At 44.6% G+C, this 21524-nt stretch overlaps 1 protein-coding gene across 13 annotated transcripts in view; it reads right to left on the bottom strand.

Moving 5' to 3' along the window:
* Window positions 1–21524, bottom strand: part of LOC126355485 (phosphatidate phosphatase LPIN2) — a 284685-nt gene that overhangs the window by 153554 nt on the left and 109607 nt on the right. For all 13 annotated transcript variants that reach the window (XR_007565507.1, XM_050005848.1, XM_050005856.1 and 10 more), the window contains one exon: window positions 6566–6637. The gene's annotated coding sequence lies outside the window, so the exon portion shown is untranslated. The remainder of the gene's footprint in view (window positions 1–6565; window positions 6638–21524) is intronic.

Genomic DNA, 21524 nt, shown 5'->3' with positions numbered 1-21524 from the left:
TGGAATATCTAAAAATTTGAGAAAGTGAGCAGCTGATCAGCAGCCCTCTTGGTTAACTGGGGGGGGGATTCGTAAGAGATAAGTCGTGTACCCCCTGTGACGGAGGCAGCATTTCGTTACGTGTTTCCTTAGTCGCGAGTAGATGATCCTCTGTGGTGAACCAAGTTACTTAGTGCAGAACGGAAGATTGTGGGAGTACAAAGTGCGTCCTCAGGCACGGGTGTGTTATCCTGCTCGGTCACTCCTTGCCTTATTTCTTGGTGCCTATTGCGGATTAGTGAGTGTAGACATTCTCGGTAAAAAGAGATACATCACAGGAGTGCTTGTATCCATTCGCTAGTTGGAGGTGGCGCTGGGTACAGGTGACGAACTTGGCCAGGGTTAAATCATAACAACAAATTTCATTTGTTTCCGTGCAAATCTGAGGGCGATTTTTTTATGTGACTCTTTCCCTGTTGACTTTGAACTATACCCACGTTCTTTTGTGGTGGTAATATTTGGCGGGTGTTTCTAGCGACCAGTTGGAAGCAGTGCACGAACTGTTAAAACTGTTACCGTTTTACACTTTCCAATTCAGTGTCTGGTTCTCGGAATCTGTGGTTGGACTGATGCGGGGCTTGTAGTTACGTTAGTGACTTGGAAACAGTTGAAACGTCCCTTTAGAACAATTTATACACGACTGGTCTATGTAAAACGTCCTCTGAACAATTATACACGAATGTGCTTAAACTGACACACAATAGTTTTTAGCGCAACGCAATCTGACTTCCAAAAGTCCCTACGAAAGAATGGCCCTGACTAGCATTAAGCTATACGTTTCACAAATCACTTACCTCACAAAAATCTTCGTTACTCAAGCTACTGCAATACAGCGAGCGCCACTACTGCCAGCTAAATAAAAGATTCAAACTACTGAAGGCACTAACTACTGATAGGCATAGTTAGCAAATGAAAGATTTTAATAGAGAACAAACAATGTATTTACCGCACTAGTCATAATATATATAGCAGTTCATGACACCAATTCCTACAAATTTCAAAACTCCGCCATCTCTCTCCCCACGTTCACCACTGCTGGCGGCTCACCTCCAACTGCGCAACGCTACGCGCTGTTAGCATCCAGTTGCCGCTGCCCAACACTACCATGGCAGACAACAATGCCAACCAGCCACAGACTGCACACAGCACAGCCAGTGATTTTCATACAGAGCGCTACGTGGCGGCGGCGTTACCAATAAAAACACCTAAACAGTCTACTTACACAGTGAGAAGTTTAACTCTGTCCCCGCGTGTTGAAGCGAGGCTGGTGACTTATTTAATCTGATTGGATACTGTGGCAGTGAAGAGAATTAATCCAGGTCCGGCCGTAACTGTTTCCGATTAATCCATGGATCAGTATGTCGTGTAATTTGCCAGGCGCGCCCGTATCAAAGAGTACGTGGACTATGGCCGCACCGGCGTGTGATTTCGTTCTACGCTACGGAAGTTTCGAGGTACGGACGAAAGAAATGTCTCACACTGGCCGTCGGAGTGGCTGACCACCGCAGTATAGGGAAAGACTTACTATATCGGCGCGTATCATCGCGGTCAGATCTTGGGTGCCATATTCTCCTTCTCTGAGAGACAACAGGTGCTCAGTGCTTTGCCACGTGCCGCAGTGTCAAGGTCGTACCTCGCACGGGCACTACACAGTGCCGCACTCCTGCAATGTTTACTCTTCGGTTTTCTGGCCACTGCACAGCCTCGACTTGGGCCTGGTTACCCATGTACTAGCCAGACAGCGTCAAAAAGGGCACGAGTTAAAGTTGTGCATTTCTTGTTGCAGGGGAGAGCTAGTATGGCAACTAGATCTCCACCTTCAAAGGAACAATGTAAAGGACCCTGTAAACAACGAAACTTGATTGGCAAATTCGCTGTCTGCTTTGTCAAACAAGCGCACATTTTTGCGCCAGCTCTTTCATTTATTTTGCAAGTATTTTGACGCAAATGGCAATAGCTATCAACGCAGACAAAGCATTATTTGGTTCAAATGGCTCTGAGCACTATGGGACTTAACTACTGAGGTCATCAGTCCCCTAGAACTTAGAACTACTTAAACCTAACTAGCCTAAGGATATCACACACACATTCATGCCCGAGGCAGGATTCGAACCTGCAACCGTAGCGGTCGCGCGGTTCCAGACTGTAGCGCCTAAAACCGCTCAGCCACTCCGGCCGGCAAGCGTTATTTACTTTGACTTTAGCACTGTGGGTTAATCAAAGGAAAATAAGACGCTGAACCTAGGAATAAAGAGACAAAGAGGGGTAAGAGGTAAGATATACATAAAAATCTACTAAAGAAAACAAGAAGAACAGAACATAATGATTTGCTACATCAATTTTCTCCAATTGGACAGTCAAACTTTTAATAACGTGTTACAATTACTTCGCCCTAGTACTTAAAATGAAGGCACTGTCGTGCAAAGATCCACCCCGTTTCTAAACGATTATCTACTTGGTCTCAAATGTCAGTTATTTAAAGTACCAAGAGCCCGGGACTTCAGAAATTACAATACATATTATTATAGCAGGCCAAATAACTTCCAATGAATGCTGTACTTCACTTTAGACTACCCCTGATACATTACACTGCCGCGTGGTCTCAGGCGCCTTGCCACGGTTTGCGCAGCTCCCCCGTCGGAGGTTCGAGGCCTCCCTCGGGCATGGGTGTATGTATTGTCCATAGCGTAAGTTAATTTAAGTTAGATTAAGTAGTGTAGCCAGGGACCGATGACCTCAGCAGTTTGGTCCCATAGGAACTTACCACAAATTTCCAATACATGACACTATTTTTCAAAATAGTCAATAAGTCTCTGTAAAGAACAGTCGGAACGTTCTACCATCGGATCAGTTCCTCGACGACAGAAATCCGTTCCTCAGTCACAGAGCCATTTGAGAATCGATGCGAACGTCCTCACCTTTGGAAAATCTTTTCCCCCCAGATGTTCTATCAGCTTGCACAGACGATGGAAGTCGCATGGTACCACTGTCCCGCGTACTTCAACTTTTGAGTACACTTCCAGTTGTCGTACCATTTCAGTCACGTACTGTGAGACACCTGTAATCCGTGCCGCAGCAGAACTGTGCCTTGAGGACATCCGGAACATGTACTCTCCTCTGACGATGCGGCACAGTCGTTGCGCCATGGTCTTAGCATGGGACGACATCTGTCACTTTCTGAACTAGATTGCGCATAAAATACTAATTGTCTTCTGTATATCTCCCTCGTTGTATTGCGACAGGAGAGCTATTTTCGTAATGGCATCTGATCTTTTATCTACATCCACACATTTCTCCGATCTTAGTTTCCGCAATTGACAGAATTCACGATACAACGATGTGAACCGAAATACAAATTGTTTTTCTCTTAAAATACGCTGTCAACGTCCAAATGCGTACGGTCCCTCTTCTCGTAAGTCTGGTATGCAACTGAATTTTATTTGTGGAATCTAATGTTGTTTGTCAGATTGGTCGTCAATCAAAATTCTCTCAAACACTCCAAATCCCGCCTTTGCCAGGCACGCCAATCGAAACAGTACACTGCGAAATAACTTGGCAAATTGTTCGATCGCCTACAGCGGCACTTAGGGCAGTGTCTTGTATTGTGGGCCAGTGTTGGTAGTTCCCGCTGTAGCGTCGGCGCGTGCTGTGACTTCTGCTGTGGTGGGCAGAGGGAGGGGGGGGGGGGGGAGGGCACCGAGGGGAGGGTAGAGTGACAATAGACACGTGCACTTGCTGGATGCCACCCGTTAAGTGAACGTCCACCATCTCTTTAAAGTGCTACGGACCAGCTTCGTTACAAGAAAATCTTCCGATACTCACACTCGTTATCGCCCTGATCAAAGAAAATATTAATTGTCCTCACGCAGTTCAAGTTAAGAAGTTAGGAGCAGTGAGATTCTGTCCTCTGATATTCAGCAACAAACAGCATCCTAAATCATATAAAATACAGTCCATACAGTCCCTTATGTCGTGCACGCTTGACCCTCTTAAATGTGTTTCTTCTTCAATACATACGAACCAGCTATCTGTCCTTTCCAGAGTGGAATTCCTACTTTCCTTATTTCCATCTCGAACGTCACTACCATATTTCTGAAGGCAGGACTGCTAAAAAAAAAAAAATAATAATAAACCGCCAGAAGTACTGCAGCTCACAGACAGGGGCATAAACTCTACGTAGTACAGAAAGACAATGAAGGCGAAAACCGTCCGATCCGATATGCACAGGAACGTCTCGTTTATGCAGTGTTCGAGCAGATAATATTCACCAATGTGTTGCGGCTGCCTACAACCTCATAGGTAAGGCACGTTCGAGGGGCGTTCAGTAAGTAATGCAACACATTTTTTTCCTTGGTCAATCTCGTTTAAAAAAAGTGGAATTTGCTGCGCGACACCGTGGAATGTTCCCGATTCAGCCCCAATACTAACTTGAAGTTCCGATAGATGGCGGCGCTATACATAACGTTTAAAATGGCGATGGGTTGCAAACAGAGAGCCGTCGCTGAGTTACTTTAGAAGAAACCCAGAGCATCACATATGTTCATAGGCACTTGCAGAACGTTGACTCCAGCAGTGCTGGAACGCGCGTACACTCTCATCCGGGGTGGTCGCCGGACCACAGCCGAACCCCTCACTGGACAACTGGACGTCTCTGTTGGTCCACCAGCTGGGGTACTCAAGGGTGTATGCCCGCTGGGTTTCTTGCCATCTAACGGATCACCATTAAGAGCAACGGAGGACCATCTGTGCGGAATCGCTTGCGCGTTACGAGGCTGAACGTAGCAATTTTTTGTCGAACTTTATCAAAGGCGATGAAACATGGGTTCATCACCTCGAACCGAAAACAAAATGACAACCTATGGAGTGGCGCTTGCACCATCTCTCCCCCGAAGAAAAAGTTCATAGCCGCACTCTCAACCGGTAAAGTCACGGGGACGATATTCTGGCACTCTGAAGGGGGCTATTCTGTTTGATGTCCTCCTCATGGCGCAACGATCAGTTCTGACGTCTACTGTGCTACCCTCAGGAATCTGATGAAACCACTTCAGCGTGTTCGTCGCCACAAGAATGCTAACGAACTTCTCCCGACAACACAAGGCCTAACACGAATCCGCACAACCGAGAGGAGCAGACAAAACTCCACTTGACTGTTCTTCCTCATCCATCCTACAGCCCGGATCTCACACCTTCCAAGTGCCTTCTGTTTGACCCAGAGAAACACGCACTCCGCGGGAGGCACTAAGGAGATGATGGGGAAGTTATTGTGGAAGACTCTGCAGGAGAGACGCTCAGTAGCTCGGTACGGGCTCTTGTTAAAGTTTCGAGAACATACCTTCACCGAGGAGTCAAGCAGTATATTGCTGCTTCCTACGTATATCTCGCGAAGAGACCATGAGGACAAAATCAGAGAGATTAGAGCCCACACAGAAGCATACCGAAAATCCTTCTTTCCACGAACAATACGACACTGGAATAGAAGGGAGAACTGATAGAGGTACTCAAGTTACCCTCCGCCACACACCGTCAGGTGGCTTGCGGAGTATGGATGTAGATGTAGATGTAAAACCAGTAGAGTGGTACCATGCTGGCATACAATCCTTCCCAGTAAGGTGGCTTAAGGCTGTCGATTGTACGGAGATTATGTTGAAAAATAGGGTTTTGTAGACAAAAGAGAGGGGAATAGTGTGGTGTATTGGAATCCCGAATTAAACGAACCAGCTCTCAGAAAAAAAAATTGCGTTTCTTTCCTTGCCCAACGCGCCTCGTATGTCGTGAACCCTGCAGGATTCCTTTTAGAAGTACACGGTTGTTTTCCTTCTCCATCCAAACTTTTGTTACGTCTGCAGGAACATCGTCATCGACGGGACGTTAAACCCTAACCTTTCTTTCTTCGATTTTTCGCCTGCAGTACTACACATCGCTGATGAGTTGTGTCAAAATGGCTTGATGAGCTTTCCATGGATACGATGGTGCTTGTGTGGAAACTCAGGTCTATTCAGCACACCTGGAACACGCTTGGCCGAGATGAAAATACGTTGGACTCAGACCATAGCAGTGGCAGTGAGTCTGCCGTCACGGATGAGGATGGCCCTTTGACACTTTCGGTGTCCGTAGAAGCCCTGCCACAACGACGTCATGAGAGCGATACCAGCTGCTACACACTACTGGGTAGTTGTCTGTTGCTAACGAGCTCCAGACTTAGAGATTTCACACGAATAGTTTTCTTTTTTCAGTTATTATTATTATTATTATTATTATTATTATTATTATTATTATTATTTTTACTTGTTTGTTCATTTCACCGACAAAACAACATTTATAAGCGATACGTTAAACTGCATATTTCGAGAAATTTCTATAGCTCTGTTAGGATTTAGGGAAACGATAAAGTACCTAAATCTGGATTGATGGACTGGGATTCGAATACTTTTCTGTTTCAAAGACATCTCTGCTTGCTATAAAAAGTAAATATCGTTGTAATTTGTGTGCGCTCGGGCAAAAATACCACAAAATAATCTGTACTCACCTCACAAACTGTGATTCGTCCAAAGAAGTGTTTCGTAGACAGTAGACTGCTCACGCGCTACGAAACGCAAACCTGGAAGAAAAAGGCAAGACGTTTTATTGTCATAATATGCAATCACCAGAAACACACATTCGTGCATTTGGACAGATTTTAACATCAAACGAATGTTTGTTCAGTATTTGTCCAGCCATGGGGATAGCAGTGTCTAATAATAGCTACTCTCTCTGTCACGAGTAAGCAGTTTTATTTTTAAAACCATCGCACGATACGATACGATAAGATTCGCCACAATTCTGTTAGGTGAGTCCTTCGCCGCCTCTATCTGGGATTCTTGTAAGTTTTGTGTGTAAATCATTTGGTAACCGTATGTGTGCTGTGATTTGTGGCATAGATGGGGAAGCGGCTCGGTATTGACCTGGACGAGTGTCGAAAACTGCAGAAAAATCATCGTACTGGCAGTTGTACTAACGCGAAGTTGGTAAATCCTGGACACGTTTCCAATTCGTTGGTTCAAATGGCTCTAAGCACTATGGGACTCAATATCTGAGGTCATCAGTCCCCTAGAACTGAGAACTATTTAAACTTAACTAACCTAAAGACATCACACACATCCATGTCCGAGGCAGGATTCGAACCTGCGGCCGTAGTTGCAGCGCGATTCCGGGCTGAAGCGCCTAGAACCGCTCGGACAAGGTGGCCGGCTTCCAATTCGTTGTTACCTCGCCTCCCTGTCGTGGAAGCTATAGCTCTGAACGCTAAACTATACTAGCAGCTTTCTCCGCTTTTCAAATGATGGACACCACTTCATAATACTATAAAACGCCTTTTGCAGTCACAAAACATAAAAATATAATAAAAACTTTGAAAACGATAGTATTTCTGGTAAGACTTTTGACACTTCAAGTTTTATATGCTAGGACATATTAATAAAAAGAACTAACTATCGGTTCACTGTGACATACAGCTGAGAAAAAATTACGAAGGAGGGTACGGCGTTCATAATCAATGTTTCGAGAAAGTTATACGAATGTCTGATTTTAGAAATATTTCCACGAGCGGCAGCACGTTTTGTTGGCATGCGTGCGCAGCCACTTCCAAAGACAAAGAGGAAACGAAGTTTAGTGTGAAACTTTCCGTCGACGACGAAGGCATTAGCGTCGTATTGAGTTCTTTCGTATGGAAGATACGACATGAAAGATCGATAACTGGCGCCTAATGCTCTTTGTTAAAGGTGAGTTGCACGGTTCAGTCACCTCTAGTCAGTTGTTCCTGTGAAGATAACATAACAATGTGGCGACTTTGGATGCTTACATAGGATCAATAGTTGCGTAACCACGGCCCACGTGCTGTGCACTCATTCCTGATAAGAATGGCTCTTAAACGTTTCAAAATACTGACAGATGCATAACACTAACAAGATGCAGCCAGGTAGCTACGTTTTCGCATCAGGAAGCGGCAGTTATCATCAGAAGCCGGCCGCTGTGGGCGAGCAGTTCTAGGCGCCTCATTCCGGAACCGCGCTGCTGCTACGATCGCAGGTTCGAATCCTGCCTCGGGCATGGATGTGTATGATGTCCTTAGATTAGTTAATTTTAAGTAGTTCTAAGTTCTAGGCGACTGATGAGCGCAGATGTGAAGTTCCATAGTGCTCAGAGCCACCACCAAACATGTCACGGAAGTGCCGCGAAGACATGTGGAGTCCGAACTCTTACGAACGATGCTGAGATGCCTTGGTGTGCGGACCGTAGCGAGAAATGAAGGAGATGGCGGATCGTCTCCTCCCGGCAGAGTTCGCTCGCCAGCTTGCTGGAATACCGCCCCGCATTGGTAGCCGCGCGGTTTAGGCGCCTTGCCACGGTTTGCGCGCCTTCACCCCGTTGGAGGTTGGAGTCCCCCCACAGGCGTGTGTGTGTGCGTGTGCGTGTGTGTGTGCGTGTGCGTGTGCGTGTGCGTGTGCGTGTGCGTGTGCGTGTGCGTGTGCGTGTGCGTGTGCGTGTGCGTGTGCGTGTGCGTGTGCGTGTGCGTGTGCGTGTGCGTGTGCGTGTGCGTGTGCGTGTGTTGTCCTTACGGTAAGTTAGTTTAAGTTAGATTAAGTAATGTGTAAGTCTAGGGATTGATGACCTCAGCAGTTTCGTCCCAAAGCAACTTACCACAAATTTCCTTTTTTTTGGGAATACCGCCGCTAAATAGCGACGTGATTCTACGCCACAACGCGGGAGTCAGAAAATCAACTCAGCAGGGGCCCGGCAGTCAGATGCGCTGGCGGTCGACCACACGCTGGCCGGACCTGCTACGCGAATAGCGACCACGCACCAACAGCAGAAGTGACGAAGCCCAAAACACTGACGTGGAGACAATAATTCGAACCAAGAAGTAACAAACACCATACGCAGCAGTAGGAACAGCAGTACAGATTGCTTAAACTATGTTCTACCGAGCCAAGGAGCCCCGTGAAGACACGACGGAAGGTCGTACGAAAGTTTAGAGTTAGTCATTGTTACCTCGCTCAGTTTGCAAATGGAACAGGTACGGGAAAAAAAAAAAAATGTGTGTGAAATCTTACGGGACTTAACTGCTAAGGTCATCAGTTCCTAAGCTTAGACACTACTTAACCTAAATTATCCTACGGGCAAACACACGCACCCATGCCCGAGGGAGGCCTCGAACCTCCGCCGGGACCAGCCGCACAGTCCATGACTGCAGCGCCTCAGACCGCTAGGCTAATCCCGCGCGGCAGGGATGGGAAAGACTAGCAGTGAAAGACACAAGGTATCTTCTGCCATGTAGTGTTTAGTGGTTTTCGGAATATGTACGTAGATATAAATGTCGCGGTACAGTATCGATTGTTGCTCACATTCGCAGCATCGGGACGTCCCTAATAACATTAACTTTGGCAGCAATGCAAGGATATAAAGGCTACTTCGGAAGTCAGACAGGTGAAGCCTGTTCAAGTGTGTGTGTGTGTGTGTGTGTGTGTGTGTGTGTGAGGCGGGACAGGTGTAGCAGGGAGTCGGCTGGCAGCTGGCAACAGCACGTGTAGCGGCGCGTGAGTGGACACCGCTGGGCGTGTTGTGGGCGCGCGCACGCGACCGACACGTGCCAGGAGCGGGCAGCTGCCAGCACAGGCGCACACCGGTCCCGAGCCATGCACGCCCGCAGGTATGACCCAGGCAAGGGCACCCTGTCCTTACACCGGAAGCGTTACCAATTGCGAATCACGTTACACGCGGTATTCGTCGTCGTTCCTACATGCTCTGAAACGACTTCCTACGTCTCAAGGAACGTGCCATAGTTCATGTTCTCGCATTTACTGCACGCACATCGGAAAGGTACAAATGCCGTACTAATCTCTTGCCTACATGTTTGCTCTAATACATCCGCATCCGAGTCGCACTACGTTACATATACGCTGCAGCAACGCCTTCAAACGGAATTTTTTTATTGCCCCTCATACATTATTAATGATATCGTCTGTCGGAGATAATACTTGTGTTAGATTAATAAGAAAGCTGCAAAATCTTCTAGAGAACAAAAGTGGAAAAACAATTCGGAAGGGACCAGATGCGAACTTGCTACCTTTCACCTTATAGTCTACGACACTAACAACTATACAGCGTGGTCCATTGATAGTGACTGGGCCAAATATCTCACGAAATAAGCATCGAACGAAAAACCTTATAAGAACGAAACTCGCCTAGCTTGAAGGGGGAAACCAGATGGCGCTATCGTTGGCCCGCTAGATGGCGCTGCCATAGGTCAAACGGATGTCAACTGCGTTTTTTTAAAATAGGAACCCCCATTTTTATTACATATTCGTGTACTACGTAAAGAAATATGAATGTTTTAGTTGGACCACTTTTTTCGCTTTCTGACAGATGGCGCTGTAATAGTCACAAACGTAAAAGTACGTGATATCACGTAACATTCCGCCACTGCGGACGGTATTTGCTTCGTGATACATTACCCATGTTAAAATGGACCGTTTACCAATAGCGGAAAGGTCGATATCGTGTTGATGTATGGCTATTGTGATCAAAATGCCCAACGAGCGTGTGCTATGTATGCTGCTCGGTATCCTGGACGACATCATCCAAGTGCCCGGACCGTTCTCCGGTTAGTTACGTTATTTAAGGAAACAGGAAGTGTCCAGCCACATGTGAAACGTCAACCACGACCTGCAACAAATGATGATGCCCAAGTAGGTGTTTTAGCTGCTGTCGCGGCTAATCAGTAGCAGGCAAATTGCGCGAGAATCGGGAATCTCGAAAACGTCGGTGTTGAGAATGCTACATCAACATCGATTGCACCCGCACCATATATCTATGCACCAAAAATTGCATGACGACGACTTTGAACGTCGTGTACAGTTCTGCCACTCGGCACAAGAGAAATTACGGGACGACAGATTTTTTGCAAGCGTTCTATTTAGCGACGAAGCGTCATTCACCAGCAGCGGTAACGTAAACCGGCATAATATGGACCATTGGGCAACGGAAAATCCACGATGGCTGCGACAAGTGGAACATCAGCGACCTTGACGGGTTAATGTATGGTGCGGCATTATGAGAGGAAGGATAATTGGCCCCCATTTTATCGATGGCAATCTAAATGGTGCAATGTATGCTGATTTCCTACGTAATGTTCTACCGATGTTACTACAAGATGTTTCACTGCATGACAAAAAGTCGATGTACTTCCAACATGACGGATGTCCGGCACATAGCTCGCGTGCGGCTGAAGCGGTATTGAATGGCACATTTTATGACAGGAGGACTGGTCGTCGAAATACAACACCATGGCCCGCACGTTCACCGGATATGACGTCCTCTGATTTCTTTCTGTGGGGAAAGTTGAAGGATATTTGCTATCGTGATTCACCGACAACGCCTGACAACATACGTCAGAGCATTTTCAATGCATGTGCGAACATTACAGAAGGCGAACTATTCGCTGTTGAGAGGAATGTCGTTACACGTATTGCCAAATGCATTGAGGTTGACGGACATTAGAGCATTTATTGCATTAATGTGGTATTTACAGGTAATCACGCTGTAACAGCATGCGTTCTCATAAATTATAAGTTCAAAAAGATACATGTATCACATTGGATCAATCTAAATAAAATGTTCAAATGTACCTACGTTCTGTATTTTAATTTAATAAACCTACCTGTTACCAACTGTTCGTCTAAAATTGTGAGCCATATGTTTCTGACTATTACATCGCCAACTATCAGAAAGCGAAAAACGAGGTCCAACTAAAACATTCATATTTCTTTAGGTAGTACACGAATATGTAATAAAAACTGAGGGTTCCTATTCAAGAAAACGCAGTTGATATCCGTTTGACCTATGGCAGCGCCATCTTGCGGGCCAATCTTAGCGCCATCTTGTTTCCCCCTTCAAGTTAGACAAGTTTCGTTCTTTGTAGTTTTTTCGTTTGGTGCTTATTTCGTGAGATATTTGGCCCAGTCACGATCAATGGACCACCCTGTATAGTGAGACTTGAAAACTGACAACATAGTTTCAGTTGTATGGTACGCAGAGTCTGAAGCTTGTAGCTAAAAAATGTGATTATTTGACGTTTAACTATGAAAAATTTAATGAAAAACGATGCACTTTCGCTGGATCATCCTTGTGCCGTAGAACTCAAACGTTGCATTTTCTATAGCACTTTCGTAGCACCAGAAGCCTTTAACTGCCGATATGTAGTTTCCTGTCATTTTATTGTAATAAATCGTACCTAAAACGACGCGTTTTCGAGAGATTCCCAGTTTGCTGATGCTTTGAAACAAATTACATTCACACACTGTACGCTATAATATAAAAACCACCAAATACGGAGTTCAGCTCCATATGGTGTCTCCTAAGTTCTGCTTATGACTAAAACCGACGCTGCATCTTGACCACATTCCCGTCAACAAGGTAAAAATCTAAAGTGCCAGATATCCCATTCAAGCTTCGCGATGTAATGGACCGTGTAATTACGATGCGAGGTCACCACCTCCTCGTCCACGATTGTTTTCACGTCCCGTGAGAGGACGCCTTAAGAGTAAACGCTCGTAAGGCACTATAATGGGCATGTAACCAGCGGAGCTGGCTGGCTCAGATGCCGAACTGGAGAGCTCCCCACACTCGGATACATCCGGTACTTCCCACACTCGTTTTCGACGAGCTGCATGAGTGGTACACTTTCCCAGTAGATTGCCTCTTTGGCTGAGTAAAGAAACCGGTGGAAATCTGTCCTTATAATAAGATAAAAGTACAGTAAGCTAAGATCTTTACAGGTTCGAGAGACATCCTGATTCAAGCACAAGGGGGAAAGAGAAATGATTAGGGTGCCATCTCATTATAAACGGAGCGCAATGTCGGATAGGACAAAGATGTGTCATTTCCAAATGGACCATCCCAATATCTGCCTTAAAGTATTCATAAAAACATTAAAAACGTAAGTGTGGGTGACTGGATGGGGATTTTAAACGTGATTCGGAGAACTACGCGTTATAAATCATTAAAAGAATTAATTTTAAGTATGTTCTGCTTGGACGCATTGGCACACTAATAGCCAGGTATGATATTTTATGGAAGCGGCGTTATCTGCGAACCATATAATTGTTGAGAGATGATGGCTAGGCTGTATGCTATTTGGACGAGATATGGTTGAATGCAGGACAAACCTGAAATAACGTCTGGGTAGATGGCGCCATAAAATCCTCTAGACAAGCTTTTCTGTCCAGATTATCCATCGGAAACAATGTCCGACCGGAGGTGAAGTCCAGAATCGTATAGGTTCGCAACAGTACAGTGCCTAACTGTTCTAACTATAAACTTTGCTGATAGCAAAGACAGCAAGCCCGTTTGTACCAACAAAAGCTTATATCGCGCGACCGTCACACAAAGGCGCTCACAACGGAAGACCTCGTCTCTCCACCGCTGGCTTTCCAGCAAGGCTTGGCTCCCCACCATCGTAATTCCGAAAAAATCATATTCCCAAAACCACGGAATATTCTCCCTCTCTACAGATTCTTCCGAACGCCGACCAACCATATTGTAGTCTTTTGTCATCCAGCGCGGAAAGTTTGCGAGGAGAAACCTATACTCGTACAATGGTGCGCTTCTGAGTAAAAACCCTTGGAAATAACCCAGCCTGTGTGGTTTCCGAGGTGCCGCTTCTTCGTTCCTCTCACTTGCGTCAAAGATATTCGTAGTTTCCTAAGTATAATCCTTCCGGTTCGGCTACAACACTGGCCGGTGGCGACTGTTGTGCCCCAGCGCTTAGGTGCTACGACGTCCTGTGTTTAAGCGGGGCCAACACCTGTGCGGGCCTTCCACCCAGGGGTTGAGTTCTGTCTACCGTTTTATTTCCACTGTCGTTCCAACCTCTACTAGTATGACAAAGACACCCCGTCACCTTTCATGCAATAAGCATTAACAATTATTTACAAGGCGTATGTGACAATGTCAGTCTCCTTTAAATATTCATATATACGATGTACTACCTGTCAAATAATATCTAATGTGGTTGTAGATCACGGCAAAGTATGTGGATGAGTGCTTGTAAGGTGCGAAATTACAGCCACCTTACAAGGGCGTAGACTGCAAGTGTTACCATAAGATGAAGAGGCTAGCACAGGAGAAGAATTCTGGGTGGACCGCATCAAACCAGTCAGAAAACAAATGAATAAAAAAAATACTACCATCCTGTCTAATGAGTTCGCGTATACTGTCCTACGTCACTGTAAATGTTTTCTGTGATGTCAAACAAGGTGGCTGTTTCTGCTAGTGTTGCGTTTTGTGCAGTGCATTGATGCTGAGCTTTCTGTAACATTCAGGCGCTTCCGTGGAACAGGTTGGCACAGCCTGAGCTGATATCTCTCGGCGGATCCACGGCCAGTCGTCGCGGTAATGGAGAAGCCACCCACTACCACTTTCCCCGCCGTTGCCTGTTGCGTTGTGTTGCACAATACGCGTGCCGCATCAGCATGTTCGCTCTGATTCACATTGACGTCCCCTCTCACAAACCAAACCAAACAAAACAAAAGCACACACACACACACACACACACACACACACACACACACACACACACACATACTAATCCACTGTTGTACACAATGGGACTTTTCGTCGCTTGACATTTGCTTTGAGCTTCAGCTGTTATACGGTGAAAGCTGTTTATGACGATGAAAAACTGAATACGAATTTTCTATCATTTGATGAAATTCAGAAGGTTTTCCGCCAGGAGAGGACTCCCAAACACATTCTCATAATATAAAAAATTTCAAGCCGCGAACATGGAGCTAAAAGACCTCTCTCATTTCTCTAAGAACTCGAAGGTCAGTTAGCACATTGCTCAGTGTGGTGTTTCATGGAAATTCATTGTATCACTGGTGGCTTGGCTGGCTGGTGGGAGCGTATGGTACAGACAACGAAACGTTGCCAGAGACAGATTTTCTAAAAATCCGTTGTATACGAGGATACACTTAGAGCTTTACTCGTGGAAATAGAAGCTGCCATCAAATTGACACCAATCACTCAAGGCGACGCGGAAACACTGACATCAAGTCAGTTCTCAACATGCGAACGGCTAACTACATTTTACCCATCCGTCCTGAGGTCAGTATACGAAGGATCTTCGAGGAGAGGAGAGGCAAAGGGAAAAGATGCAAAACGAGATGGAAGAAATAGCGCCCTCTCGAAATAAACTATCGTGAAGTCTAGCGTCCTAACAGGAAACCTGTCAAACGCCTTCCTTGTTACAGAGGGATACACAACCGATGCGCACGTGCAGAGAGGCCGCATAAATGAAAGAAGACCAGGAAGAGAGGGAATAATGGGGACCTTAATTCTTCAGACGCCTGACGGAACACATATTGGTTCAAATGGCTCTGAGCTCTATGGGACTTAACATCTGTGGTCATTAGTCCCCTAGAACTTAGAACTACTGAAACCTAACTAACCTTAGGACATCACACACATCTATGCCCGAGGCAGGATTCGAACCTGCGGCCTGCGACTGAAGCGCCTCGAAGCGCTCGGCCACTTTGGCCGGCGATACGTGAGGCTTGCCTGATCTTAGTTTAGCTGTAGCTCTCCCTCCGTGTTTCAACTTCACAGTCACATCACCAGTAGTCGACTTGTGCAGCTTTACAGGGGTTGAAGTGTCCATGAGAGATCTGTTACTGCCGAGCGGTTCTAGGCGCTTCAGCCCGGAACCACGCGACCGCTACGGTCGCAGGTTCGAATCCTGCCTGGAGCATGGATGTGTGTGATGTCCTTAGGTTAGTTAGGTTTTAGTAGTTCTAAGTCTAGGGAACTGATGACCTCAGATGTTAAGTCCCATAGTGCGCAGAGCCATTTGAACCATTTGATCTGTTACTCAGGTGACATCCAGTGACTAGTACACGTTCGAAATCACTGAGCTCTCCCGATCGATCGTCTCTGCTGACAACACAATACTTCCCCCCCCCCCCCCCCCTCCCGCTTTTGTACTGGCGAGTCCGCTTCTCGTGACACCTGTGGTTAGTTCCACATTACATAGGATTGTGTGGATACTTCTGATCAAGAAGTGTAGAATAGAACGGCTGTCATTTGGTACACTATGGTTGTATAGATGCGCAGGTCACGTATACAGGTATACCTGGGAGGTACACCGGATTTGGTGTGGAAATTTCTACACTCGGTGGCGACACGTCTGGGACAAACCTCTACCAAACGGGGAGGGGATCTGTCACAACATCCGCCGGCAGACGGACGTATCACCAGATACACGCGGCCTCAACGCTGTGCGGATGTGACGCCTCCGAGAACAATCTCTGAGAACTTCCCTCGACCTACAAAAAGAGTACTGTCATCCACCATAGCCAGAATAGGTGCACGACTGTGTCTTCTTTGTACATGTAGTCCACGAAATACGTAGCTGCCCATTAAAACTGTGTCACCCTGGATGATAGCAAATAAGGAATTTTTTTCTTATTGTGGCTTAATGCTGGCCGTTGGCCGTGCAATAGCGGAGAAATACTGATTAAATTTTATAGGTGACTCTGAGGCATACAGGGAGCAAAGTGCAGTACATAGACCTGCCACCTCTGGAAGCCACACTGGCTCCAACTAGGGTATATGCTGGGACAGTCTCACCTTGGCGGACAGATACGGCTGTCTCACTATATGCTGCCCTAACCTCTTGCCATGCTTTGACAAATCCGACTCGTGGAAGCAAATGCGGACCAAACGTTAACATGAAAAATTCGTGGAAACGAAAGCCGGCCAAATTTTTTTTATACATTTCATATAGCTCTACTCAATACGTACATTATACAGAAAGCAATACACGGTCAGAGAGAGGAAATATATATTGATTACCGAATACCAGAGGTAATGTTAAAAAATGTCCGATGTGCAAAGCTTGGATGAAACACAAAGTACCAACCGAAACGATGTGAGAATGCACGCGAGTGTAAAGTGGCGTTACATCTATCACAATGAATTCGAAAGTATCATGCAATGCAGGACTAATAATTTTTACAATTTTACATATTTTCCTATTAGAAATTGGTTGAACTGGAGCATTTCTGGAAACTACATTGTTTTATTGGCAATATCTATATTAAAGCATCGCCTTTTCACTTTCCTTCTATACAAGTCGCACCTGAAGACGCCCACGAAGATTATAATTTCTATTAAAGTACTCAAAAAATGGTTCAAATGGCTCTGAGCACTATGGGTCTTAACTGCTGAGGTTATCAGTCCCCTAGAACTTGGAAATACTTAAACCTAACTAACCTAAGGACATGCCCGAGGCAGAATTCGAACCTGCGACCGTAGCGTATTAAAGTACTGTTCCGGTGTACACATTTCTAAATCTTGCACAAGGCATAACACGACTTCTAACAATGAAGATTCAGATAAGATTTCTGAATGAGAAATTAGCTATGTAATTTACATACCTTTTCTCTTAGCTGTTTTGTCCAGATGTACTGAAATGCTAATCATTTGCAATAGTCAAGCATGTTGTACATTTCATAGCAATGTGACGTTTCGTACTTTTAGTGAATGCTATTTTCGTGGTGTTATACGTTTAATGGATGCAGCGTAGATTACGCAGGTTGCGTGACAAATGGACTACGGAATCTCGTGCGTCAATATCCTGGGTTCCCAAGCGGCGAGCGGATTGTATCACTCAAGAGTCCTCCACAGAACTACCAACAGGTTTTATTCCGGACGTCGCAGTTGGTGTGCCTGGTGTCAGCTTTACCTATGTACTCACGTATTAACGTGTCCTCAATCAAATTTTATCTCGATGTTGCAACTGATAAGATTCGTATCTTGAATACTCCTTACAGAGGTCAGTGAACATGTTGACACTAATAATCACTGTTATGGCCTTATATCACAACAGTACATCTCTAACCTAAGATTGTGTGGCTTGTTTCCTTAGACCAACCTTCTTATTAGATTTTATTTTCTACAACCTGTACTATTTTTTTACTTAGCTCACATACTTGTACGTGGACGGTCAACGAATACATTCACCCATGGAAAAAAAAACCTTTAGATGTGTAAGATCAAAAGGTAACGCTTATGAATGTCTAATGAATAAAAATATTGTAGCAGCTATCATAAACGCTATCTGCATCTAACTCAGCTATTTGTTACTGTAAATGTTTGTTCTGGTGAAGACGGATTTACTCAGATGCAGTTGTTGTACTGTACTTTAATGTAGCAATATGCTAGAGTCATGGGCAGTACATGGAGAACGGTACAATTATAAAACTTACTTTGCTGGACGAAAACTATGAAAGAAAGTAATCCAAACCGACATTTCACGATAACTAATCAGTGAAAAACACAGCACGTGTTGTAAGGAAAGCATGAGAGCCATCTGACGATGAATCGTCATGATTCGAAACTGGTAACGGTACCTTTTGAATAAAGGAACTTAAATTTGCGGCTGGTTGCTGTCTCAACACCAGCGAATTTATCGACAGTATGATGTAACTTTTAAAGCTGATGATAGTATTAAAATATTTTCATACTGTTTGTCAACGCCGGCCGGAGTGGCCGAGCGGTTCTAGGCGCTACAGTCTGAAGCCGCTCCACCGCTACGGTCGCGGGTTGGAATCCTGCCTCGGGCATGGATGTGTGTGATGTCCTTAGGTTAGTTAGGTTTAAGTAGTTCTAAGTTCTAGGGGACTGATAACCACAGCAGTTAAGTCCCATAGTGCTCAGAGCCATTTTTTGTTTGTTTGTCAGCACTGTTCACCAAGCATTAATATTACTACTGATGAGTTATGTATGATGGCAGAGGTTGAAGATTGGATATTAGTTGACAATTCTTACGAAATAGTAATTCCATGGACTAAAGGTTGGACCATTTTAAAAGGCGTACTTGCTGTTAGTTGACACATTACTTACAACTGATGGTCAGAAAAATTTGTACGCCAGAAAATAGAATTTAATAAGGACCGAATACACGTTCGCTACTGCAACGAAATTTTAATTCCGTGGATTGAAGGTTGAGAGGAATTTGCCGGCAGACAATTGGGAGCGAGTCACAGGTTGGAAATTTGCCAGCTCACCAGATGAAAACTGCAGACGGGAATAATCCGCAAGGCTGTTGCTTAGCCCGTTGTAACTGGCGCCAGAATTTAGAGAGGGCCTTCGTATAAAATGTTGAAGGCGCTTTCTCCCGTCCCGCAGAGGTTGTACATTCTTCTTTTCAACACAGTGCGGAATTTTGTATTCTGGCACAAGAAACCTTATCAGGTTGCCAAGAGATATAGAGCAGATAATATGAATCAACGAAAAGTAGGTTAAACGTACTGTTCATTAGGCATCTCAGCTCATGCTAGGGGGAATATTTTAGATAAATTCATGGAGTTAACAAGTCACTAATATATTCGTAGATTAACTTCTCATGGTCGATTGCTCATCATCTAGAATTTTTTAAAGGACTTCGTATTCACTGTTGACTGCAGAAATTATTTATTTTACTTGTTCTGTTTCGGACTTTGGGCCATTTTCAATCGGTACTGCTAAAGATTTTTCTTCAGCACATGTCAGGCTTTAAGATCCTCCGACATGTATACAAGCCATGTTCATGTATGCATGGCGGAGGATTTAAAGCCTGATAAGTGCTGAAGCAAAAGATTTAACAGTACCGATTGAAAATGGCCCAAAGTCCGAAACTGAAATAGTGAAATGAGTAATTCCTACAGTATCCGTAGATGATGATCCGTTGGATTGGGATGATATGCATGTGCTTAAATAAATCTGTGGTGCTCACTAATCGATAAACAATGTTAGAAAAATGGCCAAGAGCTAGTAGGACTCGTGCAGTAAGGGTTCCGAACAGGTTTAATTATGTATACAGACGTTTCATCCGTTGCTGGAATCGAGGACTTCGACGATTTTTGCCTGTTGTCCACACTGATACTGGCAAGATGTCGGTCCCACAGATTCCAAGACTTTCGAGAATGTTTCAATTTCAAGTCTGAAGTCGAATAACAAATGACAATAAAAATATTTTTTCGTGTGATATAATTACAATTTTCGGATTTTTTTTGCTGTATTTGTATTGCGAAACCTTTCTTCTTGCCAAATTTCATGATTCTACGTCAAGGTTTTATAGGTTTAAATGAGTGAGTTTAGAAGAATCAAAATATGTGATACAGATGACCGTATCTTTTAATTCCATCGACTTAGAAGCTAACGTTTATTATACCGCCAAGGTGTCATAGACATAAATTTTAACTTGACATGTAAAACCTTTCCTGAGAGAAAGGGATCTTAACAGACGGACGGACAAAGTCTGATAACAAGCGGTAAAAAGTTTTTTAGTGTTACATAATTGCAGATTAACAATGTTCGATTTTTTTTTCTTTTGCTTATGTGTGAAGCCTTGCTTTTTGATAAATTTGATGATTCTCGGTGAACGAGAAGTAGCCTGCGGGTTTTGATGAGTGAGTTTCTGACTATCAAAGTAATTGACATACACGACCGGATCTTTTGACTGCATTGACTTAGATACTTCCATTTTTTTTATCGGCGAAGGAATGTATACCTTAATATGAGACATATATTTCAACGTGATACGTCGACCAATTCCTGAGAAAAGGTGCTTAGAACAGTCGGACAGAGAGACACACAGAGAAGAAGGTGAACCTGTAAGTGTTTCGTTTTTACCGCCTGAGGTGCGGAATGCTAAAAAGGACTGTTTTACTCTATTGGGACATAAAACTGAACTAAAAAAACGTGCCCAACTTTCTAAGAAAATAACTGCTTTTTGTGCTACTTACATAGTAAACCCGGCTTAATTTTGTGGCAATGTTGATTGTTTCTGAGAGTTTCATATTTCTGAAGTTCAGAAAAGCACATCATGTTACTTATTATTCCACGAAATATGAATTCCAGAAAAGTGTCAAATCTTGCTTATTGTCCTGCTAAATATACACATCTTCACAAACAGTCACGGAGCGTCATGGCGCACTGGTTAGCACACTGGATTCGCATTCGGGAGGATGACGGTTCAAACCCGCATCCAGCCATCCTGATTTAGGTTTTCCGTGATTTCCCTAAATCGCTTCAGACAAATTCCGGAAAGGGCAAGACCGACTTCCTCTTCCATCCCTTCCTAATCCAAAGGGACGGAAACCTCGCGGTTTGATCCCCACCCCTAAATTAACCAACCAACAAGCAAACAGCCAACAGTGCCATAAAATACAGCAGGAAGTTCGATGTAGGTATCATCTTGTCCTAGAAAGTTGAGTATGCTTAGTCCGGGTGAAATAAGACAGTATTTTTTTTCCCCCAACAAGAAGCTGTATGTCTGCTACTGAGGCCGGCATTAGCTCAGCTGCCTGAGCATTACACTGGCACGTTCAGCCTTTGTCTTCCTGTCTGGTGCAAAATCCTCATCTAGCTGGAATCTCCAGCATGATAATCAGCTTAAGCAGTGGTCA

Source organism: Schistocerca gregaria, chromosome 1, assembly GCF_023897955.1.
Source record: "Schistocerca gregaria isolate iqSchGreg1 chromosome 1, iqSchGreg1.2, whole genome shotgun sequence".
Taxonomy (NCBI): Eukaryota; Metazoa; Arthropoda; class Insecta; order Orthoptera; family Acrididae; genus Schistocerca; species Schistocerca gregaria.
The sequence above is the reverse complement of the archived record's forward strand: the minus strand, read 5'-3'. Positions and strand labels throughout refer to the sequence as shown.